The sequence below is a fragment of the Ipomoea nil genome, unplaced genomic scaffold (genome assembly GCF_001879475.1).
Source record: "Ipomoea nil cultivar Tokyo-kokei standard unplaced genomic scaffold, Asagao_1.1 scaffold3065, whole genome shotgun sequence".
Classification (NCBI taxonomy): domain Eukaryota; kingdom Viridiplantae; phylum Streptophyta; class Magnoliopsida; order Solanales; family Convolvulaceae; genus Ipomoea; species Ipomoea nil.
This window is the reverse complement of record NW_017619493.1, coordinates 816,784-828,668: the sequence shown is the minus strand read 5'-3', so window position 1 is coordinate 828,668 and position 11,885 is coordinate 816,784.

Here is an 11,885-nt window from a genome sequence, read left to right as displayed (position 1 = left end):
TTTCAAGAGCCCCCTTTTGAGATTGAGTTAGTTGCTCAATTCTTCTTTTCTTTTTACGCTTCTCATGAATATTTTCTAGAAGACATAAAATCCTAAGGAAAATTAAAAATTTATTTAGAAACTCCATGAATAAATAATTTATTAATCAAGAAACAAATTCTTGAATATATTATTCTGAAATTAGAATTATTAAGTCATGTAAATAAGTAAATAACACAATAAAGAAGAATTGTAAAACAATACGGAATTTTAATTACGTGTCAAGAGAATTAAAGAACTTTAGAGTTTGTATGATAAAAAAAAAAAAAAAAAAAAAAGAATTGAATAATCAGTAGTACACGAGCTGAATCTGTCGTCGTCTTTACGTCAATTCATTAAATTGTACTGCCCGTACAAACAATAAAACTGAATTCTGTGATAATTTATTCACTGAATTTAAAAATTCTCTTGGTAAATTTGATTTGTAATTTTGATTTTTGCATAATCACTTAATCAGTAACTAACAAGTAACAATTAACAAACTAATAGCACTACTCAAATACTGAAATTAGAAGTAATAATATTGAATCTGCAAAACAACAAAAGTAATAACTAATAAAAACATACCTATTACCTAGTCTGCTAGAGTGCTAGTCATAGACATTAGACAATTGCCTCTCGTCTCTTCTGTGATCTGTCCGTCTACTCCGCGTATCCGCCACTCTCCGCCGTAATACTCGTATGCAATACGGTACATTAAAGGCTTAGCCGCTTAGGATAATAGGTTTTTGACTTTGTCGGCTTCACATGCTTCCGTGATTCGCTATTTCGCTTGATATATATATATATATATATATATATATATATATATATATATATATATATATATATATATATATATATTGTTAGATATACAATAGTCTAACTAATATTGAACAATAATATACGAGAAACCTGACCTCGTATGATAGCGGAAGCGTAGCCGTGTTGATCTCCAGCCATAGTTGATGTTCCTGTTGTGTTGCCTCAGACCTGACTCAGAACCCTAGATGGTGTATTGGTATCTACTGAGCGGTCTGAGTCCTCCGTAACTGAATGTGCTAACATCATCATCCTGTATCCCATCAATCCAGGAATATATTAGGCACAGAGTTTGGTTGACTAACAACTACTAGTTATTAAGTCCAACCAGACCACTTAATAAGCCTAGTCAACTTGCACCACTTAATTAAGGCCCTAATATATAATATATAATATATATTATTAGGGAAAATCTTACATTCTCCCACTTGGTGCAAGTACTAGCACAACCTTCATCAAAGAACAAAACACACGAATCATAGTGACATGTCCTCTATTTAATCAGAGTAGTGTCCATTATGGTCACATGCATTTCAATTCTCCAACTTAGGTCCTTAATGAACAAACCCTATGTTTATTCTCGGTACCTTAAGGGATGTTTCTCAAAATACATTATGTGCACAACTGAAGGAGAAAACGCATCCAAATTGTACAAAAGAGTACACCGTATGATCTCTAAAACTTTATAAGCATGCCTTAAGTAGAAATCTCTTAATGTTAGCATAATGCTTACTATATTTCATGACTTCTTTATAAGTTAACTTTAAGTACTATCTCTAACAGCTAAGAGCTTGGAGTTAACACGTCTGTTACTCCCACTCATCAAAAATAGCCAAAAGATAGTCAAGTCACAGAAGCATTCCAATAACTTAGACAATAAACCAAAGGTCTAAGTCCATAAATTTGGAATCTTAATCATACACCATAACTTCCCAAATAACTTCAATGTTCATTTTAAATGAACTGAACATAATGAGTCTTACTTATACGTCCCACAAAATTGTTTTGAGCCTTACAACCGAAATGACCCAGGATCAATTTTGAAGAAACTAAAGACTCTATTAATCACTGAAGAATTTATTAAATGACAGTGCACCACAAATTAAATGTTTTTGTTCTAATAAATTCCTTGGTTACAACATTTTCATAAATATGTTGCACAACCAAATGTTCAATAATTTGAACTTATGCATTTATATGAACAAATACAAGATTACTTGTGGAATATTTTGGACTTATTGTTTGACATACAATCAAATTTAGGATGTATGAAGCCAATTAAATCCATAAATTTTAGTGGAGCATCTTAATGATCTTTTTCTAAATGATCACTCCCACTGATTAAAATATTCTTCAGCGAAATTAATAAAGTGAACTTAATAATATACATACTCATAATTGATTTATTGACCAACTAACAAATGAAGACATAATTCCCCACCATTAGTTGGACATACTAAATAATCAATTTTTGGTTCCAATTAAAGTCCAACTAAATAATGAAGATATAATTCCCCACCATAGTTGGACATACTAAAATAAAAATACACCTTCCAAAACCAAGTTAGAATTTGGCTCAAAAGATACATTTTATTATTAATGGAATCCAAAAGATGTATGTCAAATCACGTAACTTACAACAGTTAGTCCGAAAAACCGAGAAAGATTCGTGGATTAATTAATAGAAGTGACTAAATTTTGGGAAGTGACTGAAAAACATGTTTTGCCAATGCAAATCATGAAACTTAGAATTATAATTGAACTAAATTTATAAATTCTAAGAATTGTGATAAAATTATTATCTAATAGGGTTGAGGGATTTATTGACATAAAACTTGCCTGTGGGCTAAAGTTTTAATTCTATTAAATCCAATTAAGAAACCCTTATGATAATATTTTTCACAATTACTAAAGAGCCAGAAGAATCTAGTGACATAAAACTTGCCTGTGGGCTAAAGTTTTACTCAATTAGATCCAACTGAAAAATTTATTTATGATGAAACCATTATCAAATGAGTTGAAGAATCAAATGACATAAAACTTGCCTGTAGGCTAAAGTTTTAGTCAATAAGATTCATTGCTATCATTATGATAAAAAACTTAAGAGATCATGTTCCTTTTCTTAATCCCTGTGGGCAAATTAAGAAATATGATCTAAAGTTTACATCATAAAATTTAAACTTCATGATAGAATTGAAAATTATTTACAAATAACCATATAGTAAATAAATAAATTTATTTCTATCATCACTGATAAAACTACTAAACTACATTCCGATACATAATTGCCTGTGGGCTAAATTATGACCGTAGTCCAGTATTTCATCCTGATTAATTATACAAATATAACGAAATTGCCTGTGGGATAAATTCCATCATATTACATACAATTAATCACAAATGATATGTCCAAAACTTTATGTGATCAAAATAAACCGCTTAATATATAATTTTAACAGATTAAGGATGTTGTGGCTACTCCCAAACCAAATTAAAATTATAAGATCACCAGACAATTATCAAATTCTTGCCTAAACTTTATGTGATTAAAACTTAATAATCTTAGGTAGCTGAATATGCTGTAGCATTTCCTTAATTAACCAAGATTGAAAACTCAAGATATTTCAGTAAATTAAAGATGCTTTGGCTATTCTTTAATAAACCGAAATAAAATCACTTTGGCAAGAAATACTTAAAATTTTGACAAACAGATTATACCAGATTGTGATGGGAAAATCTAAATATACTCCAAGGAAAGGTGGTTAGAGACTAAGTCTCACTGAAAACCAATTCCTTAAATAGAGTATCAATTTAAGGAGACTAGTGGCACAAGATGTTTTTAAGTCATGGCCATTAAAACTAGTATGTCTCCACGATTCATATATACTTAATGTATAACTGTTTGGGGGTATGAACCTAAAAGTGTAGGGTATACACCAGAAAACTGTAGGGTCCACCTATGATTAAAGCTTAAATGGTGAACTAAAAATAGCGGACTAAACGTGCTTAAATTCAGGCACTACCGCGACTAAAGTTTATGCATAAGTCCAACTTAAATAGGAACTAATATAATTCCATCTCAAAGTATGCATTACTAAAGGCATAATAAAATTGCATAATTTAAAACATAATATTATGCTTAGGACAAATATGCATAAAATTAAACATTAAACTCATATATATTCCAAATAAATTGCATAACTTAAAGCAATTTACAATATGAGATTTTAAAGTATAAACTTAATATTCAAACACCGATGAGTCCAAACCAAAAGAGACCCAACATTTTGAATAATAATGTACTGAATATATACTTTAAAATTTTTTTAAACTGTAAGCCCATGGAAAAATGTTTTAATGCATAAAGATCAAATTTATGAGAAATAACTGAATTTACAAATTCAAACAATATCAAATCAAAAGGATATGCTAGCATTTGTAAATTAAAATCTCATAAACCCTAATTGCATAATCAAACTTAATATTATGCACTTAATGTGATCGAATGCATAAACAATCTAAAGAGTATGAACCAACTAAAGAATATGAATTTAAACCAAATATTCATCTATTCATACTTAACCAAATATGGGCAATCATAATTCAAAGAACTAAATGAATTATGGAATTAATGGCAAAGGTTAATTGCCTAGAAAATATGTTTTTCCAAAATTACTAAATTGATTCAAAATCACTCTCCATAACTCAGTTAATAATATTATTATTATTAATGGCAAAATTGCAAACAATCAAAATAGCAATAAATAGCCATAATAATATTATCACATTAAGTAGGAGACTAAATATGGAAAAACAATGGTTAAAACCGCTAACATTTATAACCGTTTTCAGATAAAATTTTGAAAACTTAATAAAATTTGAAGTCCGAAAAATATTAATGTCCAGAAAGTTATTTTCTGAACTGGAGTATTGTCACATAGATTTATTTGGAAACAGTTCAAGGTGCATAACTGAATACCATAACAATATTGATGTCATCATTAATTAACTAATTATTAATAGCAATAAGTAACATTATAATCACTATTAACATTAGTAATGACAAACTAAATTATGGTAATGCGCCTTCAAATGTTTCCATTTTTCTAAAGATAAAATATGTGACTAGTCCAAATTAGCGATTAACCATAACTGTAGCACTAATTATCAATAATAACCATAAAAGATAATTAATGGCTAACCTTAATGATGCAAACCGCATCTGCCCATTGCGCTAACAACGATCCAGAATTCTCCCATCTTCACTGTCGGTGTCACTAGCCTCGATGCAGCGTCCAATGGTACATTTAAAAATTTATTGGTAGGATTTAATTACCAACATTAATATAATAGTCATGTAAAATGAAGTGGTAATCATGCCAATGTACCAAATATAGCAGATTACCATGAAATAATTATTATTATGGAAGGTAATAAAATGAAATTAGTCCCTAAACTTAATAACAGTAATTAATAATGCCAATTAATAATAACTACAATAAAGGCAAAACTGTAATTAAGGGATGCCAAATACTAATCTCAATTTACCACATAATAATTAACCACGACTATTATGATACTTAGGGAGACTTAAGTTAAGGTAATAACCAAATTACCATTATACAAACAATATACCAACTATATTGCTTTTGCCATAAACTTAAAGACTTAATATTATTATTAAGGCCCTGCAAACTATTAATAGATTAAAATTTAATCAACTTAAACAATAGTTATAGTTCTTAATGGCCAAAATAACAATTAAATCCTTAAATCCTTAATGTCTCTAAACAGGCCGAGACAATAATTATAGCACTTAATCACTCAAATTAGGCACATAAACCTCAATGACCCAAGTGAATTATAACATGAATAAATTAGGCACATAAACCTCAATGACCCAAGTGAATTATAACATGAATAAAAAATGGTCTAAGTACTGAAATGGATCCAAAACTTAATATTATTACCAACGATGAATACCAAAATATGGTAGTTAGTAATAATTAAAACTTAATAAACATGTTATAAAAAGAGCTACAATTATTATTTAAATATCAATCAAAATAATGAGATCCATACTTTAATGACCCAAGATAGGTTCCAAATAGCTTGTTCAAAAATAGGTTCTAAAGTCCCAAAGACACATAAAACTAGAATGTGCTCAAAAATTAAGGGGAAACCAAAACAAGCTACTTTAGTAGGTCATATAATATCTAAAATTGACCTAAGGATCCAAAATTGAATGATATTTAAAAATAAATTTATGAGTTAATAATATGCTAAATCCAACCTTAATGCATGCTATTATGAATGTATAACAATAACAATAATTTATGAATATATGTAGCATGCTTGAATTTGCATATTAATATATTATTAACACATATATCTTAAATAAATTGCAATACTTAAAGCAATTTAATATAAACCTCAACATTAAATTAAAATTCAAATAGCAACTTTAAAACTTAATATTTGCCCAAAAAATGAATAATAATTTAATTATGAATTTAATGCCAGAATTAAGAAGAAACTAAAGGGCATCAATATTCCAAAACAAGCAATTACCATACTTTAATTTTACCATTTGCCAAAATAATATACAATATTAATTAAGATAATATAAATATGGCAATTTGAAACTAAATAATTACCATTTACCAAAATTAATATATAATATTAATTAAGGCAAATACTAATATGGTAAAATAAATACTAATAATAATGATAATTACCTTAATGACACAAACTTATCTTAATGCACTTGCGTCTTCTTTAGAAATTCAACATAATGGTTTGGTAACCTCTCCTTAGCCGTTCATCTAAGACAAAGAGTTGGCCATCTGGACGGCTCTGTCCGGAGAAGAATTGACAAACTGAAGTCTGAACGAAGCCACACACACCTTCGCCGGACAGTAATTTCATGCAGCGCCCCACGGTGATGCTCATTATATTAATTGGATTAGCCAAAAGCCATGCAGCGCCAAAAAGCTGCAATTCGCACCGTCCCTACATTTTTTCTTATGTAGCTTTGTTTCTCCGGCCATCAAGGACGGTGCTACATGTAGTGCCCAACAACACTCACCAACAATTGTGGTTCCCAAGTTCCCAAAATTGGCAAACAAGCTCAAATTTTCATATATAATTAATCAAAAAATATATATATGATACTCATAGATTCAAAAGGAAATATATATACATGACACAGTATACACATGTGTACACAGGCAATAATATATTTCAATCTAATTTTGTGCTTAATATGGATTTAAATTCCAACATACAAACATATACAAACTCGATGTATATATAAAAATTAATGTTGATTAAGGCAATAATAATCAACCAGGCAGAGATTATAAAGGCTCTGAAACCAAATGTTAGATATACAATAGTCTAACTAATATTGAACAATAATATACGAGAAACCTGACCTCGTATGATAGCGGAAGCGTAGCCGTGTTGATCTCCAGCCATAGTTGATGTTCCTGTTGTGTTGCCTCTTAACGGTAAACCGTTAGCCATGTATTGCCTCAGACCTGACTCAGAACCCTAGATGGTGTATTGGTATCTACTGAGCGGTCTGAGTACCGTAACTGAATGTGCTAACATCATCATCCTGTATCCCATCAATCCAGGATTATATTAGGCACAGAGTTTGGTTGACTAACAACTACTAGTTATTAAGTCCAACCAGACCACTTAATAAGCCTAGTCAACTTGCACCACTTAATTAAGGCCCTAATATATAATATATAATATATATTATTAGGGAAATCTTACATATATATATATATATATATATATATATATATATATATATATATATATATATATATATATATATATATATATATATATATATATATATATATATATATATATATATACTAGTTTTATGTGATAATGCCCAATGCTTTTTTTAAAAAAATAAGTACTTTAAAGTATATTAAGGCAGGATTATATTGAAATTGTTCATGCATAGATAATTGAAGGTTGAATTTGTGTATTTAAATAGGTAATTCTTCTCCCAAAGGTTGAGTCCACCCCAAGGGCCCCCCACACTCCGACCCGACAGAGCATTGTGGGAAGTTGTAAATCACGGTGACTCAATGGTTCAGCAGACAGGGCCAAATGCTGATACGCACAAGGAATCTGCCCACTTTGGACATAATTCCCGCACTGCCGCCGCCGAGGTTCAAACCTTGGTCTCTTCTCCCAAATAATACCCACTAAACCATTGAGCTAAGCTCGTGTGGGTTAAATAGGTAATTCTAAGTTTACAAATGCAAGATAATATAGTCAAGATTGATTATAATTGTCAATAAAATAATTGTATAGGTATGGTTGAAACCAAATACGGGACATAAGGGAGAACAAATAAAAATTAGGGCATAAAATATTAAATATATACTAATATTGTTTGAGGAGATTCCGACATTAGGATTTGTAGTTAAGTTCTATTAAGACTTTAATATTAGAATTAGATTAATGGTGTAGTTATAATTCTATATTAGACTTTAATATTAGAATTAGACTAATGGTGAATTAACGGAAAAGTTAAATGGATAATCATATAATTAAGGATAAATTAGAAAATCTTAAAAGAAAAAAATTAAAACCTGAACAATATGAATCATTCATTTGATTTAATAATTTGGCGGTCATTTTTTCTACCCAATGTTAATAATTAAATAAATTTGCTGGTCAAATCCGCTAGTATAATCTGCTAATGCTAACCGTTAACTGCTGATTGTCAAACAAGGACATTGCGGGGTAGTTCTCACTTCAATTTGTTGTGTGATTTGAATACTCTCTTTGTCACAAAATCTCTCAAGTAGTTAATATGGTTGGCTTTATTAATTATATTTTTAATTTTTTCATGGTATTAATAAAATACTTGGTAAATAAATATATAGCATTATTTTGTATTATAGCTTTGATATTTAATTAGAAAAATAGTGCACAAAAAAGATAATAGATAATGTAGTGAATATAATCAATTGATGAATTTGAATGTAAAAATTTTTATATTTGAGAAAAATAAAGACAATATAACTAATGAAAATATTTCTTTTAATTAATTTATTGATAATTAATAATTTTTTTTAACTGAATAAAGACATTGTAAGGACAATGTAGCGAATGTAATCAATTAATAAATTTGAATATAAAGAATTTTTATATTGAAGAAAAATAAAGACAATTTAACTAATAAAATTATTTCTCTTATTTAATTTATTGATAATGAATAAATTTTTTTTTTTTGAATAAAGGCATTGTGGATACATAATTCTAAATTAAAGAAATGCTTATGTATTATTTTTTTTGTTGTAACTACTAAATTATTATTTATATAATTTAATAAGAGTAAAATAGAGTACTAATTATGCCAACTTTGATTGGGATGAAGTTCGAACCTAAGACTTTTTTTTTTTATTGAAATCAATGAGTAAGTTAACGGTGAACTAACGGCAATTCTTAAAATTTTAACGGAATTAGTAACGGTGTGTGGGTATTTTAGGAAATTTTAGTGTAAAATTTAAATCTGATCAATCTTTTAATCAATCTGAGCCATTCATTTGATTAAAATCTGTGACCGCCATTTTTTCTAACCATTATAGGCCTAACTCTCTTGGGCTCTTATTAGTATAGTAGATAGTAGATTGATAATGAATAATTTTTTTTTTTTTTTGAATAAAGGCATTGTGGATACATAATTCTAAATTAAAGAAATGCATATGTATTATTTTTTTGTTGTAACTACTAAATTATTATTTATATAATTTAATAAGAGTAAAATAGAGTACTAATTATGCCAACTTTGATTGGGATGAGGTTCGAACCTAAGACTTTTTTTTTTTATTGAAATCAATGAGTAAGTTAACGGTGAACTAACGGCAATTCTTAAAATTTTAACGGAATTAGTAACGGTGTGTGGGTATTTTAGGAAATTTTAGTGTAAAATTTAAATCTGATCAATCTTTTAATCAATCTGAGCCATTCATTTGATTAAAATCTGTGACCGCCATTTTTTCTACCCATTATAGGCCTAACTCTCTTGGGCTCTTATTAGTATAGTAGATAACTACTAAATTATTATTTATATAATTTAATAAGAGTAAAATAGAGTACTAATTATGCCAACTTTGATTGGGATGAGGTTCGAACCTAAGACTTTTTTTTTTATTGAAATCAATGAGTAAGTTAACGGTGAACTAATGGCAATTCTTAAAATTTTAACGGAATTAGTAACGGTGTGTGGGTGTTTTAGGAAATTTTAGTGTAAAATTTAAATCTGATCAATCTTTTAATCAATCTGAGCCATTCATTTGATTAAAATCTGTGACCGCCATTTTTTCTACCCATTATAGGCCTAACTCTCTTGGGCTCTTATTAGTATAGTAGATATATATATATAGTATAATTATTTTTTTTTTTAAATAAGGGGCCCCCAAAATTTGGGGGCCCTGTGCGGCAGCCCTATATATATATATATATATATATATATATATATATATATATATATATATATATATATATATATATATATATATATATATATATATATGTATGTATGTATGTATGTATGTATGTATGTATGTATGTATGTATGTATGTATGTATGTATGTATGCATGCATGCATGCATGCATGCATGCATGCATGCATGCATGCATGCATGTATGTATCAGCTGTTGATGATTTTGAGAAATTCTGACATGTATTTCTTAAGATATTCTCTTTGTTGTTTATTTTGAGAGATTCGAATTTTCTCCGTGGTGAATGTATTATGATTTAAAGGAATTTTGAGTAGTGACGAGGTTAAGAAATGTCTTGAGGAAATGGTTATATAGAAATGTTGATGAGATAAACGTTATATGGAGTATCTTGAGGAAAGAGTGGTCAAATGATTCTAGATTATGGATAGACAATGCCTTGATCTCTTATAAATTTTTAAGGATATATATATATATATATATATATATATATATATATATATATATATATATATATATATATATATATATATATATATACATACTTGGATGTGTGAATTCCTCAATTTATATTTCTAATGGTTAAAGATTATTGGTATTAATGAGAATAGTAATATATTAAGGGGTTATATTATGTGTCAATTATATGCTCTTATGTGTCATGTGCTAAATGCAAATGTTTTACGGGGTGAAGTAAGTCTTACCAGCTTTATGTTGAGTTTATCCCCTCCTTAGTTCTTTTGCAGGTGATATTGCATGAGCATTTGGAGCATGAGAGCGATTCACCTTCCGTGTTTTGAGATTTGATGTTTTATATGTTTTTAGCAAAAATGTAGAAGTTATTTTTAGACAATTGTATTTAATGCATTGTACTAGTATAAATTATGTGTTGTTTTAGTTAGTTGTTTTTAGCCTGTGTGTTTAGATATCAGTTATATCTAAGCGTAGCGGTGTCACCCCTTTTTTTCCTTGTTTTGTTTTTAGCTTCCGCAATTTAAACGATGTTTTTTTTTTCAAATTAAATAAGAATAATTTTTAGAGTTATCTTGGATTTTGATTTTTGGAAAATGAGGTGTTACAGAGTGAGTGAGTTTTTTAATCATTAATTTTCTTACATATATAGACCTATCCAACCACTGTTTACATCCCTAATTTTCTGAAATCGTAGTTGCTCATCCCTGAAAATCAATAACAAGGATCCCTGCATTTAATCTATCTACTATTCCGGCTAGTGTGAGAGATATCATATATAATGTTTGGGAACGTCGAGAGAGAAAGAAATGTAGAAAAGAAAAATGAGAGTGTGGGAGAAGAGGTAGAGGAAAAAGAGAAGAAGAAAGAGGGTCAGCTAAATTCGTTACCAAGCCATCTTGAATATGCCTACTTGGGGGAGAATGAAACAAAATCGGTAGTGATTGCATCAAAATTAAGTGACGAATAGAAGGAGAAACTAGTGAGAGTATTAAAAGAAAATAAGGAAGCCATTGGATGGAAGCTAACAGAGATTTAAAGGGGATTAGCCCGGTGATATGCACGCATAAAA